The 14,757-nt window shown below is 43.0% G+C and overlaps 1 protein-coding gene across 1 annotated transcript in view; it reads right to left on the reverse strand.

The window, feature by feature from the left end:
* The window catches only part of ADAMTS2 (ADAM metallopeptidase with thrombospondin type 1 motif 2), a 187,866-nt gene that overhangs the window by 103,056 nt on the left and 70,053 nt on the right, over nt 1-14,757 (reverse strand). The gene's annotated exons all lie outside the window — the stretch shown is intronic.

The following is a 14,757-nucleotide window of genomic DNA, read 5'->3' on the forward strand; positions in this document are numbered from 1 at the left end:
AGGAGTAAAAATTTTAGACTTCTTACAGTTACACTGGAGAAGTTGAAATAGTTTTGGTGAACTGAAGAAACACACAGAAAAACAGGCCAATGCCAATTCAATTGATTATTGAAATTCATTGAGCAGTTTTCAGAAAATTGGAGCAGAGGGATGAGAGGAAGGTACTGCTACATGAACACAAAGCAGCAATTTTTGGAAAGTACTATGGGAAAAGAAGGCACTACGTATGTCCTGCAAATTGGATTAAAAACTAAGTATGCATGGAATAATGAGATTGAGCACAGTGAAGTGCATGTCCCAAAAGAGGGCTGTACAAAGAAAATTCAGAAAATTATTTAATCAGAAAGCACCAGAAGGAACGAAGGTGCAATTATTACTGACAGAGCTTAACAAAATTACATCCCAGCTCTGAATGCATCTGTAACAAACACGGGAGGAAGGCGTACCTGAGCAGGTGATAGGAAAGAAGACTGCGCTCGTTAAAAAGGAAAAGGGGCAGCTTGCTCTGAAAGCCCAAGACATGTAACTCGGTCACTTATGATCTGGAAGCTTCCTATCAATCTGATTCATTAAAGACAAACTGGTTGAACTGGTTGAAACTAATGATGTGTTTCTTGAGATGAGGAAGGGTATTGACAAAGCGTAAGTGGGCGGGGAGGGAAATCATCTCACGGTGGCCCAGCTGCCAAAGGCAGAAAAAGACTCTGCCTGAACGCTGAGCAAATTACGTGAATGTATAAAACATTCTCATAAGCCTGTGTGCTACGCAACGCAAGCACATCTGTTGCAACTGTAATGTCTGTAAAATAGCACATAAAAGTGTACAATCTATGCACGGAATACAGCAGCAAAACTCTAAGACAAATAAGAATACTTTTCACGGGGCTCTGATAATTCTTCATGAACAATGAGAGACGTTGCTGTCTGCCAACTGACATAAAAGACGTGCCAGGTAGTGAGGAACCATGTGTGTGGTTTCGTCAGGATCACACAGGTCCATTCCACCACGTCCAGAGATACGCTCCGTCGTTAACAATACATAGGTCGCATTCTCAATTCTTAACACAGCTTCAAGTTACCAATTAGTTTCATTGTGTTCAAATGAATCTCGAAGTAAATCATGAAACCCAGAAGGTACAAAATGAAGCAAAATAGAAGCAGAAAAGACACTTTGCAATTCAGGCAAATTCAGCCACACAGTTTCCCACAGCCTTGCACTGGGTCTGGTCCCGCTAAACTCACTGGGAACTTTTCCATTAAAATCGGTGTGAACAGGATCAAGTGCATGGCTTGGCTGAACCCTATCCACTTGCCAACCAGTAATTTATTATTACAAAAGCAGTTCCCAGAAAATGCATTCGTATAAGGTCTGTGAGAATTAGCTATCACATAACATGCGCTGCCTACGGGGATTTTGAAAGAGACACTGTAATTTATTTGGTGGGAGCACCGTTCCATCTCACATTGCAAAGACTCCGAGCTCTCCTTTAAAAACTTCAAAAAAATTGAAAAGAAATAATCTCAAGGAAGAAATGTGGCCTTTTAGCTAAGGGATTCTTTCTCCCAGAGATTCTTGGAAATGCCCCCGCCATCACTTCAGAGACAATCAGGCTTTCCAGTTGTCTGACCTGAGACCCATAAGGACTGTAAATCCTACTGGCGCAATCAATCTTCTCTGCTGCAAATCTTCAGAGCTTAGACGCACCAGTTTTCTTGCAAGGAACGCTCTGCCCTTTGCCCGTGCTTTCCACCAGGGTTTCAACAGCACAGAGAACCATTTAATTCTCTTCAGGATGTCTGATAAGAGGGTCCCAAAAGGAACAGCTGGAAATCAGTTATTAGGGACCAGTAAACACCTCCACATAGATCTAAGGCTTAACTAATTTAGGCCGTGCACCTTCCCGCCCACATCCTACCATCATGGCCAACAGCAAGTGTAACAGTAGCATGAAGGCAGCCAGGTGAGGCTCTCCAAGTCCGTTAGCACCTCTAATAAAAGCGTAATAGGAGTTGCTACAACATTTTTCACAAGCATCCCGCTTCTATCACACATCCAGCTACAAGTACAAACCACATCCACAGCCAAAAAATAGCAGAAACTAACCCCTCAGGGCTGTTACTTGACGTTACTCACTGTCAGTGGAGTATTACACAAAACTTCCACTTAACTTTCAGCCCCGACTTTATTCCGAAGCTTGAGTTTTCTTACCTGCATTTTGTTGCTAAGCTCTCGTCCGTACATCTTGCAGCAGACCGATAGATTTTGCCTGTCTTCCAAAAATATTCTGCTTCAGTAATTTATGACCTGCAGGTCAATACCTGACACACTACAATGGGTTGCCATGGAAATGTCAATACCATCCGCTTCTCTGCACACATGTAATTGGGATATCTAAGAAAAATACCTGGAAATTTAGAAATTATATTCAAGTCATCTTACGTTGACTCAAAATCAGATTTTCCCCCTTTGTAATATTTTACACTGGAGACTGAGTAGCATTTTAGGGCTGCCTAGGACATTTAATACCCCTAGCTAGAGCCTTTGGGCTGCCTTTTTCTAACCGTTTCGTAGTTTAACAAGTCTCCAGAGACTCTGCTTAAAGAAAAACAAAGCAAAAAATACTTCAGCTTGCAAGTAGAATATAAAGCTAAAATATATGATTTTCAGCCTGCTCTTTAGTCAGCTTTCTTAACAGGGACAGGGAAAAGGCGGAGTTGAACTGGCTGGAAGAATGGCCAGCGAGCCTGTGAACAAGGATTCAAGCCCAGATTTAATCTACGGCTTTAGACAATACATCATTTTAAGCTCAGATCCCTGAGAGAACTGATTCCCCAATCCCCATGAAATCCATTTTTTGATGTATTGAAAAAAAAAAATCTGCTTTAAAAGCCACTGAACAAATATATTCAAGGCCCAAATATCTAGAGTTTGGCAGACCCAACTTCAACATGAATAAATGGGTACGAAAGCACTGAGATGTAGAAAAGACCTCTGTAGAATGGGGGCCCTATTTCACAGGGAGAAAGATATGAATGACTGCGATATGTTCACTACTATAAAAAACAGCATCTCTCTAAAAAAGGAAAACCCTAGAAAGAAAGAAACCCAGTAGGACGAATGAACTCTGAACACTATGATATAGTGAAGCTCAATTAGACAAACAGAATTGCTGCCCCCTCAGCAGCACAAAACACAGCTCACAAGATACAGTCCTCGGTGCCTGTTAATTTCATATATATTAATAGTCAGCCAAGGGTGATTTCTCATGTCATTATTTAGTTACTGCTGCTACCAGCCATACCAGATGCTGTCCTACCAAGTGACCTGGGTTCGCTAACTTATGGAAGGATGACACTTCCAAAACGTCACCGCTTCCCACATCCAACGACCCATTCGAAACGCCACATCACTTTAAACCACACCGCCAATTTGTTCCAAAAAAAGAAAAAAAGAGATCAGACCGAGAAAACAAAACAATGGCTGATATTTCTTTAAAAGTTGAAAAACAAATCCCTATGCCTCCAAGGTAAACTTTCTCTGCCGACTTCCCTGCTAAGTGTGCGAGGTGGTTTTTGACAGGAGGCGCAGGGATGGGCGTTTCGCAGGCAGCTGCTTCAGGCATAAAACATTTCTCAGCGTCTCTCACCATTCGCAGTCAGCAAGCACTCTCAACAACTGTTATATGCCTCCACGTGTACAACAGGAAAAACGATCTCCTTGACATGGCCACAAAGTGCACAGATACCCGACAAGATTATAAGTTTAAAAAAATTCACACAGGTGGCAGTTCATGGAAACCACCATTAGGCTTTTCTTTTCAGGTTACTTTTAGAATTATGTCCCCTTTGCGACTCATTCTTTGGATGAAAGAATCCTTCCTAAAACGTTCTGTAAATAATACCCCTATTTTTAAAAAGCTACACTTATTGAAGCAATGTTAAAATTAGAATTACCAGCAAGAAAACCCAAAAGCCATGTCTCTTTTAAAACTGACAGTCTTTAGTGGCCAAACCCTGCAAAATGGAGCAAAGCCCAAGGAAATGAATTTTGTTCCAAGGACAACTGTCTGAAGCCCAGCAGCGCTAAGGAAAGTGATCCTTAGCACGGCGAGGCTCCTGCAGCCTGACAGGTCCGCGCGGGCCAGCAGCGAGGCACTGCGGAGGCTGAGCCGCCAAGGACCACAGCTCCCAACTCCTCCCCGACGCTTGGTCCTTCGGGATTTCTGGACACCTTTCCTCGCACATCCATCAGGCAATATTGCAAAGGGCTGCTGAGAAACCTTCTCTGAAGAACTACCTACCTGTGGAACCGTCAGCTCTGGAGTTTAAATAAAACCAATCTCTAACCCCTTCACCATCCAGATTGTGATTAATAATTTTTCCCCTTGAAAGCACTAGACATTGCCGGGCAGGCGAGCCGTGCCAGATGGTCCGAGCACACACAGAGAGCTGGAACAAGTAAAGGACTGCACAAAAACTCACAGATAAAAGGAAGAGAAAAGATGCATACCAGGCTTTTAATCAAAGAACCTGCTGAAAAATAAAGCACACGGTGTTTAACCCATTAACAAGCACAGAAGTTCCAAGAGCTGTGCAACATCACACAGGAAAAGAACCTCTTGGTCTGCAAGAGACTGTGCCCTTTGCCACGGGAATGGGACAAGTGGACAAGGGAACCAGGTGCCACTCCCTGTGAAGGTCTCTTTGAAGACACACAGCCAGAAGAGGACAGGGTCTCCATGGGCACTGACAAAAAAAATGCAATGATTTAGTTGCCTGCGTTGGCATTTTTTGGCCACGCAATAGCCTCCAGCTGATGAGTGCTTCCCTTTCAGCAAAGTGGCTCATACGGCAACAGCTGGCAGAGGGACTGTGTGGCCGGCGAGAGAGAGAAGGACTAGTCTGTCATTAGCACAGAGCTAGACTGGTTTAAACTAATTACTAAACCATTCCCTTGTCTTCTTGTGATAGTAGAGTTTCAGCGATACAGCATCAGGATGCAGGTCTGTGCAGGCAGCGTTGCAGGTCTGAACTGGGCGAGAGCATCACGCCACGTCTGGGACGTGACAGTAAGCCACTGAAGCGGAGAGCGGCTCCCGCTCACGTGTGGGCCCTTAACAGAAATGGTTCAAATCCACGAAGGCGCCTCTATATTAACAACATAATGATTGTTTGGCTTAACAGTACATCATGGTCCAGGTCAGTCCTGCAGATAGAACATTTAAAATCTAATTTGCAAACATTAGGTAACGCAGCTTCTGAGGTTTGTATTCAAATGAGCAAAGACAATTAAATTCAAACTACTACCAGCAAACACGCAAGTGAAATATTGTGCCCACACACAGTTTGGGACAAAATATTTTGAAAAGTAATTATAAATCAATCATTTGTAACATGATCATTTAGAAAAATCAGAGTTTGAGCTCATAGTTTGCAGTAATATAGTTTCTGCTACTGCCTTAAACTTATCCTACTGTTTCAAAACAGTGTTTCTGCTTTACAGAAAAGCACAAATTTTCAAGAAGAAATTAATTTACTACAGTGCCAAAGTGCAGATTCAAAGCAATTGAAATCAGGAATTTTACTGGCTTTTTCCTGGGCTGAGATCCTCTTACCCTTTATAATTTCAGGAAAGCACAGGGGAAAGGAGGCGCGCACTCGCCGAAATGAAAGTTCGCACTGCTGTTGCTTATTTTGCAAGTGAAAGTTATTCTTACCTAAAAAGTCCAGGCAGCCCCAAGCATTGCTTAGGGAATTCACAACACAGAGAACACAAATAAATAAGCAAGAGTTACAAAACGTCTAAGGAAATTATTACCCAACACAGGCTCTAGCTGTAAACCAAGGCTCTGTAGACCAGGCACCTAATTCATACCAACCACCGGGTTACTACAGGTGTCCTCCCCAGCCTCCCACCGAGCCGAACACATGCTTTGCTAAAGCACGAGCGTCCACGAAGCATGTGTTTCCCTGCCCATCACTGCATGCACCAGAGGAAGAATCAGGCCCAAAGAGCTGCATCCCCCTCTCGCCCTGTCTACAAAAGGCAGGTGAAATGCTCTGTGTCCTCTCCCTCTGGCCAGCTCACCCAGCAGGGAGCAGAGGCAAGTAAGTGCTGGTTGTCTGCACTGCTGCGTCCCACCGGGCCGCGTGGGACTGTGATTGCAACGGGAAAGGGAGCGGGACAAGCAGTCGTGGTGATACTGGGAGATGGGGTTTGGGCAGTGGGAAGAACAGCCTTTAAAGGTAGCGGTGCATAATGCAGTGATTAAATGCGCGATATCATGCATAACCTACCATACACACGCTGAGCTAAAGAAAACAGCTCAGGCATTAGCGACCTGGGCGTTCGCGTTGGACATGCCCAATGACGCCTGCCTACACAGCACCAGCTCTGAGGCACTGAAATACTCTCCCTTTAACTGGCGTTGAGCTGATGAGCAACACCACATTTGCTTGTAGGGACATGCCTGGTGCCCAGTAGCCACCATTAATTAAATTAGTGCAGAGAAAGACCAAGCGATCTGTTTCTCATTCGTCAGGTGGGTCTCGCACTGCTATAGAGGCAGTGACCCTCCCCGTGCCTCTTCTGCAAGCACCGAGACACCAGCAGCGCACAGCATCGCTTCGGTGGCCGGCCACCGAGGAGCAGATTTCACACAGCTGAGAACAGTCAGAACCAGCTAGAACACTTTTTTAATCCTTGGACCACTTCACAAGGCCTCACATGTGGCTCTTCTGTTGCAAGAAATGACAGAAATTTAGCTGTTTGAGGGATATCCATCTCCCTTGCAACTCTGGGCTTGCCCATTGCTTTCATTTGAGGATGCCTGGAGCTTTTCGCCTGATCAAACCACTTCATCATCATTATCATGGACAGCAGACAAAATTTATGCCGCGTTTAGTCAGAAAACATTTTAAACAGAAGATGTTTATCGGCATTTTCTACTAGAGCTTATTTTAGTGACGCATACCAGATGCTATTTTGCGTATTGTTATTAAACACAGAGTTTGAATCCCATGGTACAAAACAGCAAACACTACATGCTACCCATATTTTTGAATTCTCAGTTCCAGAATCCATTTCCTAAACAGAGATATGGGTTGCAGAACACTTTCAGTTTGTCAGGACAGAATACTAAGGTCTTTCTGTGAACAAGTTTCTCCCCCTTTGTGCCTGGCAGAGACACCAGAACCCGCTGGATCGTTGCCATCCTCTCTCTTTCTCAGCAGGTTGGACAACATGAACACAGCTTGTAAATAAACAAACCCCAATAGGATGACACTTCGGCGAAAAACTCACCAGTAAATGTGAAATTGCAGAAAGCGTGTGGGTGTGCACATACATTTTCATAAGCAAAAACTCTTCGCACGCCTGTGGGCGGCTGCGCACACTCACACACGCAAGCGCTCGCATGGGCTCCCGAGGCAAGGGCTGACTTAGGAACTGCTGCTCCGATGAACTCCGCTCTTACACCCGGCTGTTACCAGCAAGAAACAGGATCAGCTTTCAAGAAAAACAAGGTTTATGTTACTCTTGTCCAAACGGCAAATATTTTGCTCTGTCTTTCCTCCCAGGAGACTGAGAGGCTAAACTAAGGATTGTGAGATCAATGGGTGTTATAAGAAATAATAAAAACGAACCTTAATGAAATCTGTTGAAAAATGTTTTGTCTCTATAAACGTGTCTATAAACAAACAAGTGTTGACTAAATGTAAACATAAACAAACAAGTGATTAATCAAGCTTAGTTTCACACACCCCTAGTGCTGAACTAATTGACATAAAAATGTGAAAAATAAAACGAGCACTTTCCCCACGCTTTCATCAGCGCTCCTCGCAAAAATTTTGCGGGAGTATTTGTATGAGAACTGGAAACGGTTGTTTTATAGACCAATATCGTCTTTATTATCATTTTGGTATATTTAGCTACATTTGGTAATGTTCAACTCCAGCTGTAAGCTGTTCACAGCAATCACTTAGGAGAGCCTTATCATAGTGTCTGCATTTAGTAGAGAGGCTAAAATGGACTCATCAGTCAAGAATTAAATTAATTTTATTTTTACCTTAGCTAATGATACAAGCAAATCAGTGATATTTAAACAAGCATAAATAATCAAGTTGTTCACCTTTAATTCAGGCGTATCTGAATGGAAGTAACTAACTTGCTCCGGTAACTTGCCTCATAGGCACCAAAACAGGAATCCACCTCCATTCAGAATAAAAAACATTTGGCCTAAGGTACGTATCCGAATCCCGCTGAAATCAATTTGACTTAAGTACATGCACTGAAGTGTCTCCTCAAAGTCTACATGGATCTCAAACTAATGAGAATGGTGGGGACAAATACAGAGACTGAGCTTCTTAACATAATATTATATGTTTCTGTATTCCACATTCGGCGAGAGTTTATTAAAGGAAGGACCGCGGTTCTGTGGCGCGGATGGGAGAGGGAGAGGACAGCTCAGCATCAGGAATTGGACGCGGAGCCGGCCCGTGCAGCAGCTCTCGGCTCCGGCCTCTCCCTGCTCCGCCGTGCAGCACCTGCATCCAGCTCTGCGTCGCTCCCTGCTGCCCCACCAATTTTACTTATCTACAAGAGGATTTCTTTTCCTAGCGAAACAAAACAGGGCCGCAGCGACTACAGCATTAGATGTCATGATAAATAATAATGAGAAAGTATTTGATGCACGTTCAACCATTCCAAAAGCGATTTTTAGCATCTGGGAAAAGCAGATATTTAATTAAGAGCAAAAATCCTTTGAAGCTGCAATATACCTTCCAAAGCACTCAAAAATTCAGAAAAGCCCACTGTAAAAGTAGCCCACACAGCTATACTGTGGTCTCGGTACGCATATGCAACACCACACATCTTTAGTTACATGAGTACTTCCCTTCCCCCCACCTCCCGAAAAAACACAGCAAAATTACTAGTATTCCAAAAAAAAAAAAAAAAAAAAAAAAAAAAAATCTATTATCTTCATTATAATTTTATTTCCAGGCAAAAGAAAACTGACTGTCCCAGAAGCACGGGACAGGCTGACAGTTTACCTGAGACTATTCTGTGGCCCCACTAAGGCCACCCGCTGGGGAGGTCTTTGGAAGAGAATTCCATCAACTCTAGAGAAACGAGGCCATTCCTTGCATTTCACACCAAGCATACGTAAGAGCATCACCTTAGCATTCACCTAATCACCCCAGATGATTTATTGCACTGTTATAAAAACAGAAACCTTTAGATTTATCCTGAAGTTTCATATTAAAATTGCTGCAGAGTCTTATTTGCCTGCGCTAGCGAAGAACTGCTTCACCAGCTGCGCCTACGGCTGGGAAGGGTGACATCCAATGGCCAAAAACCACTCTCCAGAGACTTATTTTTTCATAAGTGCATAACCTTGCTTCTTATTCAAAAGTTGAATTGCAACTGAATTCTCAATCTTTCTCTTCCCAGAAAAGCCCCATGAATCTGCAATGTGAAATTCAGAGAAAAGCCAAGACAGGAGAAAGACAGATGTATTTATCATGCACAGATGATGTAGGAAGGAGACAAAAAATATTGCCATCAGTGCCTTACTGACTGCAAAATAAGGGAACGGTAATTAATCAGCAGGAGTACAGGCTGAGAGGAAATATTGATTGAATTTGGAGAAACTTCAGTTTCCTGAAGGAACTGTTCCCCTGCAAAGGTAACCAGGAAAGTTTCTGTAAATTAGAATGGCAACCAGCCAGCCTGCAGCCAAGCTGAGTGTCGTTTCAGGCAATCCAGAAAAATATACACCAGATGCACATTGGTTTCTAAAAAGTAATTTAAATACATTAGTAAATCAATGGCATCGACAGTTTGATGGGCTATGATGGAGGAGTCGTCTTCTGAAATGCCATCTTTAAAACCTGCAAAGCTCTGGCAACTGAATTGTTACAACTTTATTATATTTTTAACTTTTTCGTCTTTTCCAACAGCTTCTAGTGTTTTGTTATTTCAGTTTAAATCAACATGAATTTCTACCCTGCTAAATTGGCCCCCAGCCCCTCGGGACTGCCGAACATCCCATCAGCGTGAGGAGGAGAAAGGCTTTTGTCCTTTTGCACCGCGGAGGGGCAGGAGATGCCAGCGACAGCAGCTCTGCTCTGATGAGGTTTGGGTGTCTGTCAGAAAGGAGCGGGTTGCCTCTGCGGAGTAGAAGCAACAACTTATTTCAGTCCTTTTTCCTGACTAGCATGTGTTTATGGCCGGGGGATGTTAGCCACGCGCGACGTACAAAAAAGGAAACAGTAGTAGACATTAAAAAACTATAAAGGACATTTTTCACCCTAAAAAGGTACATTCCAGGGTCACACAAACCGTTCATATCGTTCAGCGTAAGCCACCACCCCCCTGCGGGTCTGACCATGAACAAACCCAAGTATTGCTATGGGAAGGGGTCACAAGTCTCCGGCGGAGGCTGAGAGTCTCTCCATCCCATCAGCCCAGAGTATGTTCATGATGGGACCTGTGTCAGGCTGGGTTTGGCCATTTCAAGAGATTTAATTAGCAGTTAAAGAAACAACAGTGTGCCCGGTTTAGGCACACTTGGAGAGTTACCTTGCTGCCTTCTAATAAACTGTTCTTGGCTAAGGTCATCTTTCATCAGTACAGTAAATAAACCTGTCAACTAAAGTTGAGTTTCTGTTTCTCATCAGTCAAGCAATACAATAAAACTTAGAGCAGCGTATTTAGACAATGATTTTGAGCGAGAAGGCAAACCTTAAGGAAGTTTTAGTATAATCATTTCCTCTCAGTTGATCAACATAACAGACGCAGTAATTTAGCTGGGGAAATGTGATATAAAGCTTACAAGCCTGATAATCAGATTGTCTTGAGAGACAAAAATGAAGCTGGTTTTCCAGACCTCACCATAACCATTTATTAAATACCTACCTTCTCTTCACTTAACATCTAAAGAACATTTAAGCAAAAATCCATCCGTTTCAAGGAAAAAAACAACCTCCTCTAGCTTGCCTATTTAATTCTAGTTCTATCGTGTAGGAAGTTTTACTGCTGTCAAGCAATATTTCTCATCTTTTTGAGAAGGAATTCAACTGGAAATATTAAAATATTTTCAACACGCTGCTTGTTTTTATCTAGAGGAAGATAAATTATTATATGCATGCAAGTAGTAAAAGCAGTTGCCAGAAAAAATAGAGTTTATTCCCACCATACCTGCAATACATCAACCACTACATGAAAATATTTCTCTTTCCAAAACAATCACCCTAATTTGTAGTGAGCTCACACAGACTTTCACTCTGCTGCAGATTATTACTTGCCTAAAATACGATGTTTACATTTTTCCAGTACATTAACAAATAGTATTGTTTGAGAGGGGAAAAACAGGTAGAAATACCCTTTACTCTGTGATTCTCGCAAACACCACGTAATCCTACACCAGTCAAAACACAATGATTCAGGCTGCCAAAACAAGTATTTGCTTTTCCCAATATTCTGATAGCGTGTTACGTAAAGGCAAAAGCAAACTTGGTACGGTCTGAAATCAGGCTACAGCTCTGCCACTCGTTTCACACCCGTCCTCTCCCAGCACAGTCCACTTCTTAAAACCCAGCACGTCAGCAGAGCCTTCATAAAAGAAGACACATACCTTCCTCTCTCCGGGGCTTAGGAGGTTGTGGGTTTTGTTTCTTCATATTTTTGAAACAGATGGAATGAAATCTCAATTTCCCTTACTGTAATATAAAAGATAGATAATAGCGTATGGATAATGCTAGAAAAACCCTGCTGTCAGGTCCACCTCACCATATCTATTAGCACAATCTACAATTTCCTTCCACGGTTGGGGAAATATCATTTTTTTTCTTTATGCGTGAATCCACCCTCACAACCAGTCGATGGATCTTCCATTAGTCCTAGTTGTCTTCTGGGGAAGATCAACTGTCCCTCAGCTTCAGGGACCTCTCTCCTGCTGTCCTGCAGCTCCCTGCTGCAGCTCTCTGCCTGGGCAGCCACGGGAGCTTGCACGTTGACTCAGGGTACTGAGTCCAACAAACCACCATCCAGAATCGCTACATTTAGACCATGTCCCCGTATCGATTCATTACCGGAATAACTAAAGTTAGACGAAGTTTTCCCCCAAAGCCTCCAATAAATGACTAAATGAAACCACCCGCTCAGGCAGCATGTTGGGCATGAAGAGCTCTTCACTTCTGCATGGAGAGAGGAGGCGTGAAGAGCCCCCTGAGCACCACACAGGCCCATGACCTACACCACAGGAGGTCCCCTGCCGCCCAGTTGGGATCTTCTGCTCCACAGACCCAGCCCCACTTCTGCAAACAAGAACCTGGAGAGATTTCCCTAAGAGCAGTATCCTAACAGACCCACCGACTGTGAAGTACATCCCAAAGCTCTTGCACCACAAAATGTCCAGCGTGACCACTGCCCAGCACAAGCCCCAGGTCCTTGAAACAACGACTGACCCACCCAGCTCCAAGTTCTTGGAGTTTTCAATTCCTTTACCTCCTGTTTCACCGGGGAGAGAACAGCTTGTCCTATTTCTTGTGAAAAGAGTGCCAAAGATAGGAATATTTATAAGGAATTCATATCTATCTATCCAAACCCAAACATTCAAAAATCATGACTCACAATCCCCTCCCAAATCATGGGATTAAATTAACATATCATGGGATTTTGAAAGATGTTGTCTTAAAAATTATGGAATACCATATATTTTCTGTTACTCATTACTTCAAGATATTTACACAGTCAGAACCCATGAAGTTTTTATCAACGGTTAAAATAGCCAGAAGCTCACCTAGGGAAAAAAAAAAAAAAGTCATCACATATTCATAAGATTCCTGGAGGCTGGACCTTTAAAAATAGTCCAAGTGTTACAATTCATCACATGTAAATTTATGGGACTTGGCAACAATGCAGTTGTCTCCAGGGATGGTGGAAGAGGAGGAGTGCTCTTGGTTAACCTCTTTTTTTTTTTTTTTAAAATAGATACAGCATGCTGAAAGTGCCCTACTAAGTATTTCCTAAATAAGTCCATTGATTAATTTAGAGCACTATGGAAACACGCAGCACAGAATGCTTATCAACGCCCAGTCACTAAATATTTTGACGTTTGTTAACCAAAACTAGATGCATTCTGGAAAAAGACAAACTGGAAAATAAAATTACAGTTTTTGAAAGCTTGTCCTTTCCACGCCCGTTGCCTAGAGCAAATCAGAAGTGGGAAGCCAGGTTTAATAAAAAGTAAATGAGAACAGACCGGTTTTGTAGTGGCCGTTGTTAAAGGCAAAGAGAATTTCATGGGGAAAAAACCCATATAGTTCATTGGAGGTTTTTTTCCAAAATAAAAACTAATCTTTAATCAATTTTCCAACTCAAAAGATGGCGGATGAAAGGAAAGATTACCATTCTTAGTATTTTTTCCTTATTTTAAAATTTGAAATATGAAAACTCACGACTATTCCTACCTATCACCAACACCAGCTGTTCCGGACACGATGAGTGCTACGTCTCAGCCCGGCCTGCGTGAGTTCAGCCTTGCTTTTGCTTTTTTAATCCCACAGCACTGGCTGATGGCTATTATCACTTTGTGCCTCTGTACTAGAGCCCACAAACCTCAGTCTTTACGTGAGCACACAGCGCAGGTGAGGTGACACAGCGGCAGACGTCTGGTGGCATCTCACACCACACGCAGCTTTGCTGCTGGTCACGGCGGGCAGCCCACGAGCAGCCCCGCCGTCAGCTCCACGAGAAGCCACGCAGCACGGCGCTGCGTTTCAGAGCGGTGGTTTCAGAGCCTGCCGTCAGAGCCTTCCTCCAGCAGGTACCGCATGCCAGTAACTGGAGCTGATCTACAATTTATGCTTTTCTGTGTACCAGACTCCTACTCCTGAGGAATATTTACCATGCAAAACCAAAAATACTGCCATAAGGTGTGAATAAAATCAAGTCTCTTTTGTTTAAGAAGCAACACGGTGACTGGCTGATATTTCCCAACACTGCAATAATTTTATAAACATCTACTAACAGAGCAACTTCCATCCTGTGAGGCTGGGATTGTGGCACTGGGACTGTGACTCCTGCGTCCCCCAGCTCTGCTCCAGAATGGGTACAAGGGCAACTAGAAGAGCCCAATACAGCACTGTATCACTCACAAAATTCATGGGTCATTTTGATGGCCAAAGTGGAAAAATAAGTTAGTTGAATGCTATTGCTTGCTTCCTTTTTTCTCCCCATTCCAACTTGAACACTGAGAAATTTATATTATTCACTTGGTCCTAATTTCAGTGCCCCATCTCTGTGACTATCTGTTCCCCCAGGTGGTTTCTGGGCATCATTATATGCAAGAGTGATGGTATACTTTTACAAGAGGTACCATATTCTTTGTCTTTTGAAAATGATTAAGGGAGCATAGTGGAGAGATGAGAATCGTTGCGGAGATTTCTACAGAGGACAAGCTAACACACAGTTTTATGCTTAAAAACGTATTTTATAGCAGTAAGACAATACTAGGGTATATGCTGCAAATAAGACTGCAGTTTCGTACACGCATTTGGAATAAAAATCGAGCGATTTTGTTGTTTCCACTCAAACGACCCAGTTAATCTCAGTGTTAACATCAGCTGTCAAAACATCCACTTACCAGATTTGCATTCCTTATTTATTCAGCAAAAAAGGTGCAACATCCGAGCAGTTACCAGAGAAAATACTACATAGAACAGGTGTTTATGTTTAGCTCCTGTTATTCCATC

This window comes from Chroicocephalus ridibundus, chromosome 11 (genome assembly GCF_963924245.1).
Source record: "Chroicocephalus ridibundus chromosome 11, bChrRid1.1, whole genome shotgun sequence".
NCBI classification, from domain to species: Eukaryota; Metazoa; Chordata; class Aves; order Charadriiformes; family Laridae; genus Chroicocephalus; species Chroicocephalus ridibundus.